The 22,193-nt window shown below is 47.3% G+C and overlaps 1 long non-coding RNA gene across 3 annotated transcripts in view; it reads left to right on the forward strand.

Moving 5' to 3' along the window:
* LOC140617968 (uncharacterized) overlaps positions 1-22,193 on the forward strand; it is a 33,639-nt gene continuing 11,446 nt past the window's right edge. Inside the window, exons 1-2 of one of the 3 annotated variants that reach the window (XR_012018117.1) lie at positions 1-471; positions 11,428-11,630. This is a non-coding gene — a long non-coding RNA (uncharacterized lncRNA). Of the gene's footprint in view, positions 472-11,427; positions 11,631-22,193 lie in introns of those variants that run through there. The other 2 variants (XR_012018119.1, XR_012018118.1) reach the window with 2 other exon arrangements.

The raw sequence follows: 22,193 nt of genomic DNA on the forward strand, positions 1-22,193 counted from the left end.
TCTTAGGTATTGTAGGGTGCGCTGTTTCTTTTTTCCCCTCTCTGCCTCTTTTTCTTCCTTTTCCCTGCGCCGTCCGCGCGTCAGTTTAAGCAACCGTGATCTGTGAATAAACAAAGTCAGTAAACAACCGAAAAAAACATCCTAGATCCGAATTCCAGGAGGGTAAACTTTCCATGCCACGTCACACTTCAGCAAATTTGCACAGATATTATATTGCCTCCCCCTCCTTTATTATTCTTTTTTTTTTTTTTGCTAGGATCCCATTGTACTTAACTGAATTTTATAACGCTGATCGATATCTTGGTAAAATATTCATTTTTAAACTAGCGGGCAGTGAAATCTTTGCTTTGTGTGCTAAAGTCAACAGTCGCTCGGGTTGAGCTCAAATAAATGCGGAGATGCCTCGGCTCGGAGCAGTCGGCCGCCTCCCTCTGCGCGCTGGACGCTCCGCCGCCGCCCGCCGCACCTCAGGTAGGGAGCGCGCCCACTCGGGTCGGTGCCCAGATCCCCGGGACAGCGTCTGCCCCCCGGGCCCATCCGCGCGCCGCCCCTCCCCCGGCCAGTCCGTCTCCCTTCCGAGAGCTCCGACCCGAGGGGCTGGGGGAAGACAGCGCGGCGGAGCGAAGTCGGGCAGACAGCCGGGTTTGGGAGGGGGCCTCTTCTGCGGGGACTTCCGAGAACGAATGGTGTGGGTGGGTGGGGGGCGAGGAGTCGCACGCCGATCCACTCCGGGTTCTGAGCACAGAGTTTGGCGGTGCCCCGAGCTACAGGAAGCCCGCACAGGCTCCTGCAGCCGCTCTGCTGGGGATTCGATCCGAGGGCCCTAGGTTTCCCAGGGACAGTGGGAGGATGGGGGTGGGGGCCTGACTTGGCCTCAGAGTCTAGGGTGGGGGTAGCGGAAAGCGGCGTGCTGGTAGAGGGGCAGGGGAAGAGGCCCGAGGGTGGCGAGGCCCTTCCTCCTGGTGCCCGGGGCGTACCGGCTCCAGGCTGGTCTAGGCGTGTGCCCCAAGCCCGTTAAGCCGGGCGGCAGTGGGGGTCGACGCCATCAGGCAGCAGGGCAGGGACGCGGCCTTCCTAAGAAAGGAGTAAACTTTCCTTCTTGCTGCGACAAGTGGCCGGTGCCCTTTACGCACAGGCGTGCACCGGGGCAGACAGGTTCGTTAGCCTCGGGGGAAAGCAGCGGGTCCGGGGAGCGGGGGGCTCGTGGGGGTGACAGAACCGGCCACTGGGCAATTTATCCTCCTTCTCCCAGAGGCTGGCCCGGGACAGGGGCGCGCTGCGGGGCGGGAGAACGGGGTTTGGGGGGCCGGACAGAACCAATCGTGTCTTTCTGCCGCCGGTGGGGAGGACGCTCGGAGCACTTGAAGTTCCAAGCCTGCCAGCTGAAACTGCAGGAACCTCGGGGTTCCAGGGCAGGCTGTAGGGTACTGCAGAGTCGTGTCTCTTCTGGGGTATACCAGGTATTCCCTGAAATCTGCATTTCCCCTAGGGTGTTTGCTGTAACAGGGCTAGACATCCGGCCTCCGAAATCCGCGCAGATTTCTAGGTATTTCGCCAGGCGGGGAGAGGAGTGCCCTCCCGTCTGCCCTGGAATCACCAGATCCCGAACCCCCAAAATCGGTCCTGTGATTGAGAGGGTCAGTTATGTGGGTATCTCGGTGCAGGGACCGTGGGCCCCGTCGCCGCCTTCCCCGGTGCCCGGAGCCGCGCGCCTTTGCCCACTCACCCGCGGCGGGCTGGGGAGCGCACCTGCCGCACTCCGAAACCCGGGCTCTGGCTCTCGGCTGGCTACCGTCCCTAAACAAGATGGAACGCCTGCAGGACACACGGCTCGGCTAATCGTTTTTAAATAATTAATGCCTCCCATTCCGCTGGTAATGCATGGCCTCGAATCCGTCAATTACTTGTCATTAGACAAGTGTCGCCCCGCGGCCTTCCCCGGGGCCCTGGATGGCGCCCTGTCACCCGGCCCAGCCCACTCGCGGCCAAATGAAAAGGTGCCCGGTCGTTGGAGAGCCGGGTGCGGGGTAGCCGCGGCCCTCCATTCAGTGCGAGTTTTGAAAGAAAGACCGTCGCTGAAGAGATGTAATCTTCCAAATGGCCAATTTAAACGCCCGATCCTTATCGCCTGCCTTCTCCCGGCTTTATAAAGAAAAGCCGGTCCACAGAGCTTTGGGGGCCTTTTAATCTGGGGGTGGGGCGCGGGAAGCGAGATGAGGCTAAGAGGGCCTAGGGCAGGTGTTTGCTCTGGAAGGTAGCTGGAAGTACCTCGGGGCAACTGGCTTTTTCTGGGGGCAGCGCGTTCTCCTAAGCGTCGTCGGGGGCCCGGAGGTACTGCAGGCCTTGCAGGAAAGGTGCGCTGAGGCGAGTCTTCTGGAATGTATAAACCAGAACCGTCCTGAGAAAGCGGCAGGGCCTTTTCTGGCGGTGAATCTTCACCCTGCAGAGGCAATATGACAGGGAACATTCTGGGAGTCCCCCACCCACCGAGGGCCTGGACACTGCAGGACAGTGGTGCCGACTATTGCTCACTGACTTTGCAGACACCAAGTCCGTCCTCCGCAGGGAAGAGGCTTCGCGTGCGCGGGGGCAAACACACACACACACACACACACACACACACACACACACACCTTAGAGCCTCCAACCCCAGTTTGCTATCCTAGCCTTAGCTGAAGAGCAAGATTTCAGACCCCAGATGCCTTTGCTGGGTCAGGGCCGCTGTGGAGACCAGCCTTGGCCACAGCACCATGGCAAACTGCACCCCCACACACACACCCCTGCCAGCCAAAGGGTGATGGAGTGAAATGAAAACAAAAACACAAACACAAGAAAAAAAATTTCCCCCACAGTCTGCAACTTGACTTAATTACATTTCTGCTGCTCCTTTCCCCCTTAAAAGTTCTTCTTACGGTAAATAAATATCTGAGTTTCTCAGAACCTTATGTGTCCTCTTTGAGCAAAAACAGTGTTCTGTATCTGCTCTGTCCCTCTCTCTGCTTTAGAGTTCAGATCACAAGTTTCTCATAGCCTCTATGCCCAGGACTGGTTTTCCTCTGAGAAGATGAGAAAAGAAGACAAGAGGGATGGAGAAAATAAGAATCACGAGGAGAGTGGGAGAAACTTTAAAAAGAAATCGAAAAAAAAAAAAGAAATCGATGGGGACAGGGTAACTGGAACATGCCCATGTGCCTGGTTGCCCTCGAGGGCCCTGAGGTGAGCGAGATTTAGGCCTTCGGCTTCAGACTCACATCCTTTCTAGGGCATGCCACAATTGTTTAAAAAAAAAAAAAAAAACTAAACTCCTTTAAGATGAGATTCACCAGATATGGGCAGGATGTTGCAGGCACCTCCAGAGACAAGCAAACAAAAATTGCACAGAATAGATACTGGTCCCCAGTGGGGTTCAGGGAGGTCCCCACCTCCAGAGGGCTTCTCCCTTTGACAAAACTCCCAGGGAGTGCCCAACCCCAGAGTACTCCAAGGGTTGCCTCGGAAGCCTAAATCCTGGGGCATCTTCCCCATTCAGTTCACAGCCTTCCTGCCCACTCTCTTATCCCTTTTTCTCCTTTCTTCTTTAAAACAATCATGTGTGTCCCCCTTCACCCCCTCCCGCCATTGTATTTGTTGATGACCTAACACGCTCACACCAAAAGCCACACACAGAAAACCAACAACGTGGGATGGGAGGAGAGACCAATTATGATTGAGGCTAACAAGCGGGGAACACCCAAGTTGAGGCCGGCTGTCTCCTGGGAGACTGATGGAGGCTTACTTTACAAGCTGTCATTCTGTCCTGGTCCCTATTGCCAGATTGGAGGTGATTCCTATTCTCCCCTCCCCCTCAGCCCCTGCACCCATGGGGCTTCTTCCAGATTCTTTGTATATTCTCTGCCGAAGAAGCTGCCACTGAGATCCCTCTCCTGCACAGGTAGAGAGAGCAGAGTTGTTTTAGCAACACTGTCCTCCCAACAGTATGCTTATTCTCAATTTCTCACAGCAGTGGCTGTTCCTCAGAGCTCTGAGCTCATTGCCAGCAAGACATGGACTGGTCTCACACATGCCTGTCTTCCTCACTAGGTTCCCCGTTAAAAGTCATCGATGACTTACCCTTTACACTTCTTCCTTCCTCCTCTTCCTTTTACCCTTCTTCCTATTCTCTTTTTTCTCCTTCCTCCTCTCCTCCTCTTCCTCCTTCTTCTCCCTCTTCTCCTCCTCTTCCTCTCCTTTTCTTATCTCCCCCCCACCACCACCACCAAAGAAGGGGGAATATTTCACTGTCAGAAAACACAACCGATAGCTGGATTGCTAAAAGAAGCAACACAAATTAAGCTGTTGTCATTCATGTAAAAATAGAGGTCTCACTTTCTCATTGGAGTACGTGTCTGAGGTTTACCCCCCTCTTGAAGCTAATTAGAAGCAGTAATACTCCCTCCGATGTCAGGACACCATGCCAGCAACGTCATGTTTATTTAACTTTAATACATCAAGCTAACTGAGAGGAAAAATTTCAGCATCAACAACATGTGTGAGGAAGAAACACCAGAGTATTTCTAGCCATTAGAACTTCGGAATGAGAAATTGTTTGCTGTGGTTCAGTTCTCAAAGAAAGGATTCTGCTTCTGCTTGCTTAGAAGGTTGAGGACTAGACTTCCTGCATAGGTAAATCAGCTTTTCTATTGTTTCATTTATCTGAAAAGAATAAAACCACAGGGCTCAAGAATCAGCGGGGATGTTTTTGGACTGGGTTTGGTAATGACCCCAGCAAATCAAAACAGGATTGGGTGCGTGTGAAGTTTGACTTGTTATTTCATTAGAAAGATGATCCCAATTCATTATCCCTTCTTTTTTCACAAAGCAGCCATAATTATTAAATGGATTTCATTGGGAAATTTTTGATCATGTGAAAAAGAACACACACTGCTAATTTGAAGACATGGTTGTTAAAAGCATATTACTTGGAAGTGGAAATATAATATTGAGAAGTGTTTGGAGGAGAAAGCTTGAGAGGAGTTAAGGCATGAGGTGGATGGCTGGAGAACAGGAAAGGGCAGAGGATGATTACATGTTATTTTCTATGAAGGAACAGGGTGACATGTCAGCTAGGGCAGGACCTGGGTCATAGGGAGTCCTGTATGGAGGCCAGAGGCATCTTTAGCAAAGGAATCAGAATGCTAACATGTGGAGTCCCTGGTATGAAACATAGACCGTCTGCTCCAGCTCTCTGCTTGCCTTGACTTCTAAACCCCAATCCAAGAAATTTAAGACAAAAAAGACCAATCCATTATCTTTTTCATTTATCTCACAACTCTGAGTTACATTAAATTGAGCTGTTCGTTTGCAGAAAGAAGTTGTATCTTCAACCACTTGCTGGCTGAGATAATTCACCTTCTACACAGAAAAGTGAGTTAATTCATAGCAAAACTTGGGTCCTTTGTCCTAGCATTTTGGTGTTTCTCAGCTTCCGCCACCCCCACACATCCCTCTCTCTCTTTTCTTTATTATAATTTTGTTCATTTCAGCACCAATGAGTGGGGTCCCTCATGTGCCAGACACTGTGCAAGGTGTCTTCATGAACATGACCTCCTTTGAGCTCCACCCACCCCCCACCCCCCACTGGTAGATGTCAGAATTTATGGGTTGTGGAGCTGGGGAGGAGACAAGTTAGGGAACCTGCTCTGATTTCAGAGCTCAGCATTAAACTCATGTCTTGCAACTCTATGTTCTTTCAACTTCCGTTGGCCTCCTCTGACCCTGAGCACAGAACCCTCTGATTTCTATGAAGTAGGAAATCTGCCTTCTCCAGAATACAGTGAGCTGCCATTGGTAGAGGCGAAGCCTGAAATGTTAGGAGAAGGCTGGAAAGAAACAGGAAGATCTGCAGAAGAAGGAGAAGTGGGTATTCCTTGCAAGGACAGCAAAAACCTCACCTGCTGTCCTAGAAGAGATTAGAATGTATTATGTCTGAGATCACGCTGGATTATTTTCCCTTTTGAAGCAACATGATATTCCTATGTGACCATGGTTTCTCAAAGCCGGCCAGAGGCTTAGTCAGACCAGGCTATGGCTGCACCCCTCTGAAGCTGCTGGAGAACTCTGGCTAATGTTGGAGGGGAGGAGACTGGGAGGGAATCAGCAGCTAGGTGGCTCTTAGGGTTTTTTTTTTTTTTTTTAAGATTTTATTTATTTATTCATGAGAGACACACAGAGAGAGAGAGGCAGAGACACAGGCGGAGGGAGAAGCAGGCTCCATGCAGGGAGCCTGACATGGGACTCGATCTCAGGTCTCCAGGATCACTCCCCGGGCCTAAGGCAGGTGCCAAACCGCTGAGCCACCCGGGGATCCCCTGGTTCTTAGGGTTTGATTAGAGAGAGAAAATGCCAGGGAAGAGAGAAAATTGTTAGGGGCAGAAAGAGTGACCTGACATGGGCTTAAACAATTCACCTAGCCAGATTATTTCTGGAGATGTAGCCTGCCAGCCGTATTCCTTGCTGGGGACTCTGGAGCAGGGGCCGGGAATGTTCTGAGAGATTCTTGCCTCTGACCTCCCCCTGACCCACACCTGGTGGCCAGACCGCACAGGTGACAGCACAGCTGGAATGCACACACCGCCCACAGCTGGGCTCCAGTGCTGCCCTGGCCCCAGCCCTAGCTGCAGGAATAGGAGGTCCCAGCCCCCACAGCAGGCCTCCCCCTCACATATATACAAATGCAGATCTGGATAAACACTGGCCTCAGAGGTTTGCCCCTGAATAGGATGTTGGCCCAGGAGAACTGGCCTGCTTCCATCAAAGAGGGAGGATAGGATGTGGCCCAGCACTCAGTAGGCCTGTGGTTTGCAAGAGAAGCACTACCCAAGCCGAGCGTTCACGCGGGAGCTGCGCGTGGCACATGGTGTGTGCAGGGGACGGTGGCTGACACCAGCTCGCGCCAGGCCCTGGAGACACAGTGTGGAATAAGCAGGGCCCTCATGGAAACAGGCTTGGAGTAGAGACCTCCTTTTTTTTTTTGGCTTATCGGAAGATAAGTTTTTAGTGGTGTGGGGTTTCCTGCAGACTTAGCATCTACCATCTGGGGATTTGGGGGAAGGCTCTGGGCAACTGGATTCTAAGGCCAGTGCCACACACAGGAATGTCTAGGGCACTGAAAGTGCATGGAGTTCTAGATTAAAGCACACTCCCACTCTAAACTGGATACTTGTGGTGTTAGGTTGAGGCAGAGAGAATGCATCCAGAGTGACATTCACCCACAAGCAGGTTGAGTGCTGAGCCTCCTCAAGACTGCCAGAAAAGGGGTGAATGCAATCTTCTGGTGGTTTACAGGGACAAGCAAGGGGCAGACATCCAATCTATATTTGTGCACTCTCCATTTAATGACCACTCCCCTCCCACCAGCGGTTTGCCAATTAAAGGCCAATCTCTCTTGATTTCTTTGCTTTAAAAGGACATTTCGATTCACCCAGCCAAACAATTAAATCCCCCTCTCGCCTCTCCCTTCACAGAGCTCAGGAACAAGATGCTTCCCTATCTCTTGCCAGCATCGAGCAGTGGGAAGGAGCTGATCTCAGGTGCTAACCTGCAGTTATCAGAATGCCAGACTCATTTAGGGAGCTCAACTCTGGAACCCGAGGCGATCCCCTCATTGATTGTGGAAAGCGCTGTTTAGATTTTGTCCTGGCTCAGTAAACAACTAACAGTAACTGCGGGATTTCTTCCTTACAGTCAGCTGAATCCCTCTCTCTTTCTCGCTCTGATACACAGGCGAGCGCTTGCACACGCGCACACACACACACACACACACACACACACCACATACACTCCTCCCCTCCCTCAGGCACCTGATAATCAGGAAGGGGTGTCAGACCACCATTCTTTTGTAACATCCTCAACTAACTCCTCTCCCCATCTCCAGTAGCTGGGTCTTTTGGGGTGGTGGGGCTATGTCTTCCTCCAAGAACTCACATCTCTCCCAAAGGACATGGCCTCCCAAGTTCCTAAATCTGTAGGGAAAGCTCTTGAGAAAGGGTTGTGCTTTGGGCTCCTTACGGTACCAATTCTGAAAGTCCCCACCTGGCTGAAATACTTGCCAGGGACTTCCTTGGGCTATTCCTTCTCAGCCTCCCTTCCCCCACCCCAGTGCTTCCCAAGATCCATTGTCTTTAATAAGCTTGTTGCAGCTCAGACCCAGCTGAACAAAGTTGGGGGTGAGGGGCGGATTCCTGGTCTGCAATGCTGGACTGGGCAGCAGGGTCCTAGGTACAGATCTTTTTTTTTGGGGGGGGGGTAAAGGCGAATTAAATTGGCAAATTTACTCTGATGATCAAACTTTTGAGGTTCTTAGGAAGATCCTCATTTACTCCTCAATTACTGGTAGAAAAAGAGAAAGATGCTTCCTATTGTCCACAATTTGCAATTCCCTGAATAGACCATTTGTTTTAATTAGGTCCCCTTCATTTAGCTCTATCTGCAGGAACAGGTTTGCTCTGAAGTGATTGTGTTGAATGTGTGCACTCTCCCATCTATTTGTGTAAAATAAATAGAAAGACATAATTGCCAGTCATCACAACATCACAATATAAAAGATTGTGCAAATCCTAAACAATGATCATTTAAAATTCAATAATTTTTAGAAAAAGGAGCCAAATAATAAATAAAGCACGGTTTCCCTGAAGGTATTAGACACAATCAGCCTGCAGCGAGTGTGCTTTTAAAAATTAAGCAACTTTCTCTTTCCAACTTGGTCCTATTTCAAATGGAATTCTTTCCTTGTTTGTTTAAGTGCCTTTTACATGAAAAAAAAATCTCAATTTAGATCACTTGAACTTCACATACAGTTCTTCAATATCAGCCAGCCTCAAGCAGAAAAGATTTCTTAAAGTCTTGCAGATCTAATTCCTGATTCTATTCTTCCCCAAATGCCAAAACTCTAATATCTTTAATTTTTTTAAGTTCTTAATCTTGTAAAAAAAAAAGTTCTTAATCTTGTCCATGAGCTCTACAATTTTAGAAAAATAATTTTAAAAACGGCAGATATTGTAATGTATAAATTCTTAGGACTTCAGATAGAGATGTATTTCACAGTATCGAGTGTTCCACAATAAAGTACATTCAGCAATTTTTTTTAATGAGGGATAGTTCTTGCAATTAGATCGCTATTTTATTATATAAGCAATAACAACTTAGGCCATTTCTTAGAACCCCTTCCCTTTTCTTAGTACAATTTTGTGACGGAGGATGCACCTGGGGTTTTGATATATTTATTATGTACCAAGCCATCTGCATATTTGACGAGGCTCAACTATTTCTCTGCACCATGTACAATCTTTGCTGTGTCCTGAGGAAACGGAAGAATAACAGAGTGCCGTCTGCTCCACCACTTGTGTTGCAGTCTTGGGTGTAGCTGTTCACATGCAGCTCATAGCATTCTAGCTTCGTTGTCATCGATAGTGCTATTTTGTTAAATATCAGCTTGGCTATGACTAAAGCTAATTACCCAATTGCACTTCATATTTGCCTCTAAATTTTATGCTTGATAAAATAGCTCAATGATGCCAATTAAACCTCTCCTTTCAAAGATGATTTCTTTGTATTTCTCAAGGCTTGTCTTTCTAGCTATGAAATTTGTACTGAAAATATTTCTGGGGGTAGAAGATATATTGACCACGTTTGGATTAAGACTATTAACAAAATGTATTTTTAAATGTCTCTGGGTAAAAATGGAATAGATTCCATGTAGAAGAGGAATTTGTTCTATTTACCTTTTCCTTTGTGCAATGTTTGTGCAGACCTCCCCACACCTCGGGAGTAGCTTAGATATTTTGTAATAGTTCACCATCTCCGGAGCCCAGGCAAAGCCACGCTAAGTTTTGGAAAATAATTCAGGAGAAACTCGCAGATATTGGGACACAGGGTGTAACCTCCCACGGCTCTCCGAAACAAGCGACGTTCTGTTTCGTCCAAGGGGCGAAAAACACGACCTAACCGTGTTTACATGTGTACTCAGCCATGAAATTGAAAATTATCAAAGTTGAAAAATGCAAATCGAATTAAAACTGGGAAAATTGTCTTTGGAATTACAGCGGCCTGGAGCCCCCAGGTGTTTGCTTAAATTGAAACGTTTAGAAAATTAAAAACCCTAAATTGCTCCCTTCCGTCCACCCCCACCCCCCTTCTCCGCCGTTTGAAATGTGTTCTTTAGTTCTCCTGGAAATGCACTGAGGCTCAGGCAACCACCGCTCGTCCCAGGCACCAATCACACTGAAACAGAACTTTTCCTTAAAAATTGTCTCCCTTTACTGGACGTCACTGAAGTCGGGCGTGCTTCAGGACCCGAGCGGCATCGCTCTCCTGGACTCCGGCTTAAGGCCCCGCCGGAGGCTGCCAGGCCGGGTTTTGCTGCCCGCGAGGGGCCGGGGACCCGGTGCGGCGCCGCGGGCCGAAGCCACCAGCGCTGCGCCCCCCCCCCGCCCCTCCCCCGCCGGGGGCGCGCACCCGGGAGGGAGGGGGGCGGGGGGCTGCACCCCGGGTCCGCGCCCCGCGCCCCGGCACCCCCGGTCCGCGCAGCCGCCGGCCCAGCCCGGGAGGCTTCTCGGGCGTCGGCCCGGTGGTCCCACGTCGGGGGAGCCCGAAACGGGGAGATGTGGCTCTTTGCTCGCCCCCTCGGTGCTCACTCCAGTAACGCAGGGCTCCCGGGCCGGTGGAGGAGACCGGAGAAGCAAGTGTCAAAGCATCTACTTTTTAGAAGACAAGGCGAGAGATCTAAAAAGCAATCGGTGGCGGGGAGCGGGGCGGGGGGGGGGGGGGACGGGGGCGCATCATCCTTGCCCAAGCGCAGGGAACAAACCCCAAGCGGCCAACCCCCCAGACGGGGCCAAGGGCACCCCGAGTCGCCGGCGGCCCTTCCTCCTCCGCCCGCCCCGCCTGGCGCCCGGGAGGGAGGTCCAGCAGGTGCCCAGGGCCGCCGCCCTCCGAGCGGGGCCCTGTGTGGACGCGGCCGGGGGCGCGGTGGCTGCGGACCCAGCCGGGTGGGAGCAGGACCCAGGCAGCGGCGCCCGCGCTCCCCGGGCCGAGCGGGGGCCGAGCGGGGGCCGCGGAAGCCGGGCTCACGGCCGGGAGGTGCCGGCGGGCCTGGCCGAGGCGCGCGTCCCACGCCGCAGCCTGCGCTGCCTCCCGTCGGGGCACCGGTGCGCCAAGCGCGCTCAGGCCGTGGTGGCCACGAAGGCCCTTTTGTCCCCCGGGGACGGGAGACCACTGGTGGCCCCGCGTCACTGCGGCCTCGCTCCTGGCTTCCCCCCAGCCCTTGCAGGTGAGGGGCAGACCCTGTTCCAGAGACGCCGGAGGTCCGGTCCCGAGAACCCCGAGAGGGGCGAGGGCCGGGCGGGCGAAGCCAATTTGTGTCTGAAACTTGCCCCTTTATTTCCTCTCCAGGAGCCCCGGGATCGAGACTAGCTCAACTATGGCTGAGTAAACAACCAGTGCTCCCCAGAGTTTTAAACCTACGCATAAGTTATGGTCGCGTTTTGGAGATTCGGGACCCAACTTCGAAGGGGAGTTGTGGGGGGCATGTTTATGTTTGTTATTTTCGAAACCAAGTAAAGGAAGCAGCAGCCAATTAAAATGAAATATTTTTATTTGCCTCCAACGTTGTCAGTGATTTGCCCCCGGGGATCCACAATTTTCCCAAGCCTGTTAACGGGTGACAATGAATGAGTGCCTCGTGTAATTTAATTTTCCTGTCACACTAAATAGAGCTACATTGTAAACCTTGGATCTACTCTTACTGATAGGATCGCCTTGTTTTGCCATTTGCACCATAAAGACCCCCAAAAGGGACACTGTATTGTGACCTACACTCTTGAATTATTCAAGAACTTAATGACATTTTCCATTTTAAAAAGGGAGCTAATTGCCATGGATGTAAAGCATGTGACCTTCTCTGGGTGCCCAGTATGAGAATGTATGTACCATCTGTATGTGCGTCCAGGAACTGCAGAAAGCGGGCAAAAACACAAGAAGGATGTGACCATAAATGAGCTCCAAATGGACATGGAATTAACCACATTATTTAATTCCACCCCAATCCATGACATAGTTTTCCAGAAAGTTCTCTTACCTTACCTAATTTTTTTTATAAAATCTCCCATCAACCCAGGCCTATTTTTTGGGGGTATGGCATAACTTTTTAGCTTGCACAGTAACATTTGAATTTTTGAAATCCAGTATGTTTTCATTAATGTGAAACTACTTTGTGTGATGTTAAGCAAAATATCTAATAATCTGCTCCCCTTCATCTTTTCTTTTCTGGCCTTTCTTAATTTCATTATTTTTTATGCAATAGGAAAAAGAAAGAACTATAAAGAAATTGCACCTCAGTATTTGCTCTTCGAATCCAGCTTAAGTTTCCAGGAAAGCCAGCACTGAAATGCTTGAGGACCAGGATTTTCACTCTTCAAATTCCTTGAAAATGGACGCTTATCTTTTCTCAAAGTCCTAAGACTCCCAGTGTATTTCCTACTGTCCCTTACTCTTTCCCTAACTCTTAGAAGAAAGCTTCATAATTTTACAATCAGTGTGCAAAGATGCTCTGATGCTTTTCCCAATTTTTCTAGGAAGTCCACAGCCAATGTTAACCATTCTAAAAGGGAGAGTAAATTGGGAAGTAAAACACAATCCATCCAGGGCTGGGTTGCAAATACTTCTTTTGAACTTCTAAGTGATGCTTTCAACAAGGAATCTTCATTTGGTCAGAGAACAGACAGTTCCTTTTTAAAAAACACACCATAGCTTCACTGAAAACTAAATCACTCTCTCCGTTAGGCTGTGTGAATCCACATCTCTATTTTGTAGAATTGGTGGAAAAGAAAAGAAAATACATTTGAACACCTAACACAATTCTGATGGATCCCACATTAGATTAATCTGACACAATTGCTGCCATTGCAGCCTGAAGTCATGTGCAAAACAGAGCGTCCAACATTCCATCTGTGGAATGATATTATTTTAAAGAAGTTTGTCATAAAGCCATTATTACTCACATTGTGTAACAGAACACTGCTTTCATATTTCTTCAGAAGAAACTTGTTTCCCTACTTGGTATTATGTCCTCTTTGTGTACCGTAACATGGCAGAAAAAAATGAGTAAGGACAAATAGTCTTCATGGTTAAATAATGAGGATATACTTATGGAATAAAGTTTAAAACTCTTTCAAATCAAGAAAACTTGCAACAGATACGGGATGAACAGAGATCCACCTCCTGGCAAGTTACCTGTGCAAAAAGCACCATGTGATGGGGCAAATGTTGATTTCATTTCACTGATTTTTTTTTTACTTAGTTCTCCACATTAAAAATTGTTTTGAACAGCTTGATGTAGACGAGAAGACAGAGAAGCAATTACATGGGTCTCCCGCTGCATGTCGAGATGCTGTCTTGCATTCTATAGCATTATAATCCAGTAAGTTTCCTGCAGTGACAGTGTGTGTTCAATGTGAAAATTTGATTTACCTTCTAAACTGTCAATGTGGATAAGCTGCAGTTATTTTTTTCTTTTCATCTTAAAAAACAACTTTCTTGATCTAGGACCACTTGAAGGAAATTTTAAGTACTGGGGCAAACTTATGGCTTCTTTAGAGCACAGCAGAACCCTCTCCTGCCTCTCTTTCTAGATTGTTCCCTCTTCAGAATGGATTTCTGTGTTGATGATTCAGAGAGCCAGGAGGGATTTTATCTTCACTGAGTTTGAGTGGATGGTTCTGGAGGGGTGTGTAAGAGATTCTGAGTGAGGGCCACATTTCACCCAGTACTCATCCCCACCTTCCCCTGCCCTCCAAAAACCAAAAGCAAAAACAACAGCTTTGAAAAGCATTCCTGGCTTGGCTTTTTGGTGAAGGGTAAACTAAATGCCTTTCCCACAGGGCAAGGACGACATTTTAGTTCCTCATCTGTAAAATGGGTTCCTTATTTCTTCATCAATCTATGTCCCTAGAGTGAAGGGACATAGTGAGGCTTTGCACTGTGTCTCCTGGCATTGATGGAGATTAAGAACACTGTGTACTCTGGTTATTTTTCAAGATGTTGTGTACACACTGAAAGGGAAAAACAGGACAATTATTGAAGGAAAAATAAGGTAGCTTATGATACAAAAGCAGATATACTGTCAAACCAGGCTGCCCTTATGCATATGTAATTTTTTCCACTTTTCAGGTCCTGGTAGGCTTTCCATGGCTGCAGTGTGCCAACAGCCTGGGAGGGGGCTTGTCTTTTTCCATTTTTACCCCCATCAGGAAGACCAACGTGTACATGTTTTCACCCTCAATCCTTTTTTTTTTGTTTTTAAAGATTTTATTTATTTACTCATGAGACACACAGAGAGAGGCAGAGACACAGGCAGAGGAAGAAGCAGGCTCCTGCCAGGGACCCCGATGTAAGACCCGATCCCTGGATCCCGAGATCACGACCTGAGCCAAAGGCAGACACTCAACCGCTGAGCCACCCAGGCATCTGTCCCTCACCCTCATTCCTGAATTTGTTTACACCATCCGTCTCCTCCTCGAAAGATTTTAAACTGTTGATATATGGCTTTTAAAATGTCAGAGGTAGCAAAAGTTGATGCCAACTTTGACTTATTCTATTTATCTGAATGTATGCATTTACGTATATTCGCTGGACTTCTGACTAGCCATTCTTCTTCAGCTGGAATTAACATCAAGATAGTTCAACTCTGACCCAATTACTAAAAATACCTTTTAAAACAACTCCACTCCTTCTGTTTAGTAAATATTTATCTTATGAACATGGATTGTGGTCTGACTCTCCGTTAGGTTCTGCCTTCGCGTGGAGCCTTGTCCCTGAGAAGGTGGCTATAAAATCACTCAGCAATAACATTTTCCAGCACGAGCAAGCGTGGCTGTGGATGTAGGAACCCCTGGCTCTCGTGTGTTCGCTTTCCTCATGGAGCTCAGGGGGTACAAAACTCTGAAAGGATTTTCTATAAGATAGATGAAGCTCAGGTGTTATACTGGTTCTCTGTGATGCCAATTAAGTGTTTGAATCAGGGAGTGATTAAAACATGTATAAAATATATCTTCAGTGAGGCCGAATATTCTAGCCATAGAGGGCATCACTTTTCTAGTGAGAATATAGAGACTTCAAAACATACCATTAGGATGCAGTTCACTTTTCAAACAAAATGCAAATGACTGCCTGACTCTCCTTGGCCACATTCTTACGTTTTCTCTAGATGTGTTATTCCCAGCTACCAGAGCAAAAAGATGAGAGGCAGGAAACATGCTGTTTTCCTAAGGGCCCCACGTGACAGAAAGCACACGAGCTTCTCCGCAAGCTGAACTCTGACCATCACAAGAGTGTCCCCAAAAGGCCATAACTTTGCTGTCAAATTCAGATTGCTCCTGGATGCTTTTCTCTGAGTTTTCAATGAATATCAACTGAGGAATGAGACACAAAAGCAGACTGTCCGTAGAGAGGTGATAGTCCAAGTCCAGATGGGTGCTGTGAATGCATATGGAGCGAGATCTCAGGATAAAGGGAAGGGGGCACATGAGAATCGAGACTTGCAGCCTTGTACCAAACCACCAGACCAGCAAGGCATCAGAAGATGTCAACCCAAGATGCTAAAATGTGAAAATGCTGATTTGCCCTGCAGTGCAAATGGAAGTTGTGACAGGTCGCCTAAGTAGACGTTTAATCATGAAGTCACTAAGCTTACCGTGACTGAATACTGACCAGTGGCCAATTTTTATAAATTCTTGGCCTGAAAGTAGGTGACTATCTTGAGACGTTATTACTTTCCAATGACCAGAAAAAATCCACAGACACGGAGTGATTTCTTGTGGTGAAAAGTGCTCCAGTACCCTTCTCTTGTGAGCCTTTCTTTGGGGGCTGATAAAATTCTCAGCCTCATGGAAAGCAGAGTACAGCCAGCCTGTCAACAGGCCCCTTGAGCGCCCCCCTGGGGTAGGCAGAGCTTGCACAGCTTCCCCCAGTGAACCCTGGACTCGGTCGGGGGTGGTGGTGGGGGGCACCAGCAGCCCAGGACACACAAACCAGTGCCTCTGCCACCTGCCCACCAGAGCACATGTGTGCCGTGCTGATGGCCACACATTCCAAAAGAAAGGGGATCACGGGTCTCGGGGGTCCCAGGATGGGGAGAGTTGTACTTCGTGCCATTTTCAATTATTGGGGTGAGGGAGAGTATAAAAGGCACAGAGTTCAACCTGTCTTAAGTGAAAAAAATGTCAACCCCAAGACCCCCAGATCACCTCTCCTTTCCTTTTGAAGACTGAGTGTCTTTCACAAGCTGGCCATTTACTGCACGGGGGTTTCTAACATAATGTGATTTTTTAGTGTGCTTTGTCTCTGTGGAGAGGCTTCAGAAAGCCCTTGAAGTCCTCAGCCTTAAATCCATGTTAATAGAGGAAGTCCTTTTTTTTTCTTTTTTTTTTTTTTTTTTTTTTTAGGTGGGGAGATTTGGTTGGGAGAAACATTGACCCAGACTGCACTCTGGGCTCTGGGTAAACTAGGGCAAAAGACCTGATATCGTCTGCTGGGTACTTATTAACCACTGCTCATTTGTGGGATCAATATTTCAAGCAAAGGAGTCAACACGCAAGATACCCCGCCATGTACATCTCGTTTTTTTCCTTGACACACAATTTCTTTTATAAATGCATCTTCTGGAGAAGAAAAGGCAGTAGGAAGGACTGTGTCTTTTATCTGCGGGATATGCAAAGCACATTTATTTTCAGCTTTTATCTCCGGAATTGTATGTTGATCCCATACATATAGATTGATTTTGTTCAGGTAGATAATGAAAAGTCAAGTGGAAAATTACACAATGGCACTCACGATCCTAGTCTTATATCAGTATATAAATTGGTTTATTATTTCATTCTATTAAAGAGGCTTTTTTTTTTTTTATACCAGGAAAACTTCAAAATGCATCCTGTTGTCAGCCTCCCTGAATTTTCATTTGGGGGAGGAGGTAGGGAAGGGGAGCAGAAGGATGTGATTTATTCTGCTCCCTTTGCTAATTGCATTGGCAACATGAGCTTCCAGAGTAGAGTATCCTTGCAGGTCCTCCCCCCATCCGCCTCCCGGGCCCACTTCAGGGTCACACACACAGTTTCTGTAACTCTGGGACCTTTCTGGGCCTAAACAAAGATGTTCACCATCCATGTCCTTTTCCATAAGTGGCTATTTTTTCCACTCCAGTCAATTCTAAATTTGGTCACGATGACTGCAAAAGGCAAGTCCCAAGAGGCCAGGGGCAGCAGGGTGGTAGCCGGATAAAGGCCACCACCGAGGACAGCTTGGAACCAGAATCTTGGAGGAAACGTTATTAATAAACATCTTCTGGACATTTGGTAGCCCATGGAGCTTGCTCCAGCTTAAAGCAATTAATTCAGGACACTGACATAAACTCTCCAGGTCTTTGACAGCTTGGAGCCGAAATAAAAATGCTAGTTCTCCCGGGAAGAGAAGAGGCTGGCTAGCTCTTTTCTGGACTGTTTGCTTATAGGCCCAGAGAGCAACCTTCCTTGCAGAATGAAATGCAAGGGCACAAACAATGTACCAGGGAGAGAATAGAAGATGGGAATGAACAGTTTGAACTATTTGCTCAGCAGAAGGGCACCACAATGCTGGGGTACTGGGTTTCCCATGCATCCACTGTCCCTTCTTTGGGGTCTTTTGTTGTTCCCTGTCTCCTTTGGCCAGATAAGAGCACAGCTGCAGCATCGCAGCTAAGTAAGGCTGTACTTATCCCCCTAAATCTCGGGGTGCCTATACTGTAGGGGGTTAGGCTCAGCTCTCCTTTATTGTACAGGGGGATGGAAAGGGGGAGAATGGAATGACAGAGTGGAAGACGGGCACGGAGGAGCTAGGACTGTGACATGGCTTGTATCTGATTCATGATTTTTCCCTTTCTTTCTTAAATCTGAGCAGAGATCAGATACAATCTTTGCAGGGCATTTCTATAAAAGGATTCAGCGATTTGTACTGCTTGCTAGACCGAAATGCTTTTTGGGGAAAAGGAGCCGGAGGAGGTATGCATATAGTGATTGGAGGTGGGAGGGGGGCTTTTAAGGCAGAATTTTTGGTTTAAATAATCAGAGTTCTCTGGCTGCTGGAAAGAGGGGAAAGTTTTGTTTTCTTTTGTTTATTTTTTTATAAATTTATTTTTTATTGGTGTTGAATTTGCCAACATACAGAATAACACCCAGTGCTCATCCTGTCAAGTGCCCACCTCAGTGCCCGTCACCCAGTCACCCCTACCCCCCTCCCTCCTCCCCTTCCACCACCCCTAGTTCATTTCCCAGAGTTAGGAGTCTTTATGTTCTGTCTCCCTTTCTGATATTTTCCACTCATTTTTTCTCCTGAGGGGAAAGTTTTGAATTGGCAATTTAAAAACTGTGTTTGGTGATGATCTGACACTTCTAAAAATCATTTTGGACTCCTCCTTTTCAAACTTATATTGCTCAGGATAGTAATGGATAGAGGCTGCTGGAATCAGAGTTAAAAACAGGGTGATCTGGAGATGAACATAAAATATACTTTTGTAATTGCCATAAATTACCCCTCTAATCAGAGTAAATGTCACCTAAAATATAATCAAATGTTCTTTCACATTTGCTCTTTTAAAGTCAGAGCCCATTTTAAATGCCATAAGAGACAGTAGACATGGTAATAATATAAAAATAAGCACAAAATTTGGTTTACATTAAATTCATTTTAAAGTCAAAATCTGACATGGGTTTGCACTGTCGTGTGTGTGTGTGTGTGTGTGTGTGTGTGTTCCAACTCAGTGGGTTTTGCCACCAATGTTGGTTTTGGGAGCCAGGCCACAATGCTTAATTCTATTGTAATAAGGTTTATTTAGCCTGAATGGTTTTATAAGGTGAAAAGGCAAAAAGTTTAACACTAATGAAAATTCACAGCTTACTATGATTGCATTAATTGTTCACAGGCCAGAAGCCCACCTGCGGGAAGTACAAAGTTTCAATGCTGTTTTGTTTTTTTTTCACACTGACAAAACTCACAGGAAAAAGAAAAAACAAAACCTTCTGTATATTTTTCCTGCTGGGTGGTCAGAAGGAAAGGCCATGGAGCCAAAGGCCTCCCATGGAGACAGTGCTCTGTGAGAGGGGCCTCACGTGCCGCAGCCGCAGCCGCAGGAGACGAGAGCACCTGTCGGGCCTCCACCACTCCACGGTGAGCTCTGCGTGTGCCACCTGCGCGTGCGGGGGACAGCCACGCACCACTCCTGGCGGGCACAGGGCCTCCCTGCCCGGAGACGCCTGCCCCATGTGCCCAAGTCCGGCTCAAGACATCCTGGAAAATGTCATGTGCCCATTGTCCAGTAGAGCTGCTAGGTACTTTTAAAGCCAGTGAGTATTAAATTTGGTCTAAAAGATGTGTGTGTGTGTGTGTGTGTGTGTGTGTGTTCTGCCCTGCAGGGAAGAAGCAATAGAAGATGGGGGGAGGGAGAATTCTATTTAGACATTTGCAAATGTGTGTTGGAACCATGAAAAAAAGGATTCCTTAAAATATGTTACTTTTGCTATGTTTTTGTGTAAACATGGATGGATGGAATAACCTTTTTTTTTTTTTGTCTGTAAGGATCGCAATAAAACTGTCAAGTACAAGATGTTATGCATTTCTTTTGCAAGCACAGATTTTAAAATACTGTATTTAGTACAGAAATGTTAGCACATAATAAAGGACAAACACACTTGCTTTTCTGATCAGGTGCTTAGATTAAATGTGTGCCACCTTTATGAAAACTGGGGCCAGGTGAAGGAATCGTAGTCTGCTTGGGTAAATGAATTTCTTTTCTCCTCCCTAACTCTTGACATGAAGAAAAACTTGCCCAGGGCAATTTTTCTCACACATCATTTTAAGAGTGATCTGAAAATTATATTGAATTGTTGTGGGTAACTCAGGGAAATTACTTTTCTCCTTTTGAGATCATGGATTTCCACAAGAGGGGAAATGTTTTTTTATTGCCAATTTCTGCAAAGAATGCACATGTGACTGGTATGCTGCACAAAGCTGCACACGCTGGGAGGCCTCTGAGGAGGAAGGAATGCCACAGTGGAAGGCAAAGACACAAATAATGAATCAAGTTTAAAGGACTGTGGTCAGAAGCAAGGAGCAAGTGATACTGATCTTATATGAGACGGGCTTGGACATCACACCAGCTGCCACGGGGTTTGATTAATGAGGCATTAAGGAGATCGAGTGACACTTACAGCTAGTTACTTATGGTGCTAATTTCAAAACACTTTGCAATAGACAAAGCGACTCTGCTCATAATGCAAAGTAATTTGTGGTTTGTTCCTGGTGAATGCATTTAGCGAAGCAAATATAGTTATGCAGAATTTAAATTAAGGTTGACACTAATGTAAACAGAACCCAAGAACCACTGTCCAATAATTTGATGAGGACACAGGTTTTAATCAAGCCTCTTCCACTAAAATAGCAATTTAAATCCCCATCGTTTAAACTGGATAAAATGCTTAACCATGAAGGTTGGGGGAAAAAGAAATTTACTGGAAAAGATAAAAGAAACACAGTATCTCTGGGGAAACTGTGACTATACTTTGAACCAACAGAGGGTTACCATGCTGATTTAAATATCAGGTTGATTGTAGGGCCAGAGTCTAGGAATTTGAGGGCGTTTGCCATGTATCTTTTTTTGTTGTTGTGAAATTGTGGCTTAACACATTCTGGTACTATTGACTTCAGAATAAAAATGATCCTGTAACAAGGAAATGGAGACTCCAAACTGATTCAGAATCCCCAGAAGTATTTATTTTATTTATTAGAAGAAGAAATACCCCCTGCCACCCCACAACTGATTTATTTGAACTGAAATTTTCCATATTGACTGGGGTTGGTGAGGACGGAGATAGCCTGCTAAGGAAGCTGGCCTGCCTACCCAGGTGAGTACCTTTTCCAGAAAGAACCCACACACTCATACATGGCTTTTCTCCAGTTTGCTATTTATTTCCCCTTACTAAAAATCATTAGGGGAGGAAGGTGGTCAGTCCAGGCATTAACATTAATTAAAATGCTAGCCACCCATGTTCTAGGGCCTGGGATGTCTTGTGTATCAGAAACAAAACAAAACAAAACAAAACAAACAAAACAAAACAAAACAAAACAAAATAGCAGCTTACTCTGCTACAGTTCCTGGAAAGAAAAATCGGTGAAGGCTAGAAACCACATATCCTAGGGTCTCAGGACTTTACTGTTGGCAGTGGAGTAGGAAGGCTGGGGCACCCTAAATTCTCTGAACTGTGACCCAACAGTTCCAGATCACATTAATGATGTATCTTCTGAGGAAGACTTTGTACAGGGGTAGGGTTTTAAATACTTATTCCAGAGAAAAGGCCCAAAATGATGTAGGAAAAAGATGTGTTAAATGTAAAGCCTTCTGAAATGTTCCTAGCAGTAATTCTCAAGGTCACCCACCTTATGGAAGTTGGTCAAGGGCAGAGACTCAAATTTTGAAGAGGACGGCATTTACCTTGATCTTGGCACCATCTATATGGCAACTGGTCTTGTGTTTGGCAAATAAATCATGCTCCTAAGATCCCTCGGGCAGAAGGGGAGGACCAGCCTGCACTGATCCTGGAGCCCATGTGCCCTGCTGTGGGCCTTGGCCCCACGAGGGATGTGTCCTCCTGGGAAGGAGCCACTGCCCATTTCTCTGCTTCCCCCTCCTCCGTGGTGGACTGTCAGCGCTGCTCTGTGAAGACACTCCTTTAGGGTGTGACCTGCGGAAAACCCATGGCTCAGACTCCGTTCCTCTAAACATGTTTAGGAGGGGAAGGGACCTCTGGAGTTACAGAGAAGGAACTGAGAATGCATCTGTGTGAATTACAGCTGCAAATATGGGGATTCTGAGAGTAAAGAGGTCTGCCTCCTCTGTGTCCAAGACAGATAGGTGCTTTGGCATCCTGAGGTCGGGAGCCCAGATGCAGAGGTGAGAGGGGACAGGCTGGGAGGTGGCTCAGAAACCACCTGGCTGAGGCTCACACGGGGATGCAGCCTGTAGGTGCTTCCTCTCTCCTGCTGGAGGACAAGCCACAGAGATCTTAGAGGGATGGTGACGGGGGAGGAGAGAAGTGTGCAGGGCCAACGTGGCTGTTAGAGCGCCTTCCAGAATGACA

This window comes from Canis lupus, chromosome 26, assembly GCF_048164855.1.
Source record: "Canis lupus baileyi chromosome 26, mCanLup2.hap1, whole genome shotgun sequence".
In the NCBI taxonomy this organism is placed as follows: domain Eukaryota; kingdom Metazoa; phylum Chordata; class Mammalia; order Carnivora; family Canidae; genus Canis; species Canis lupus.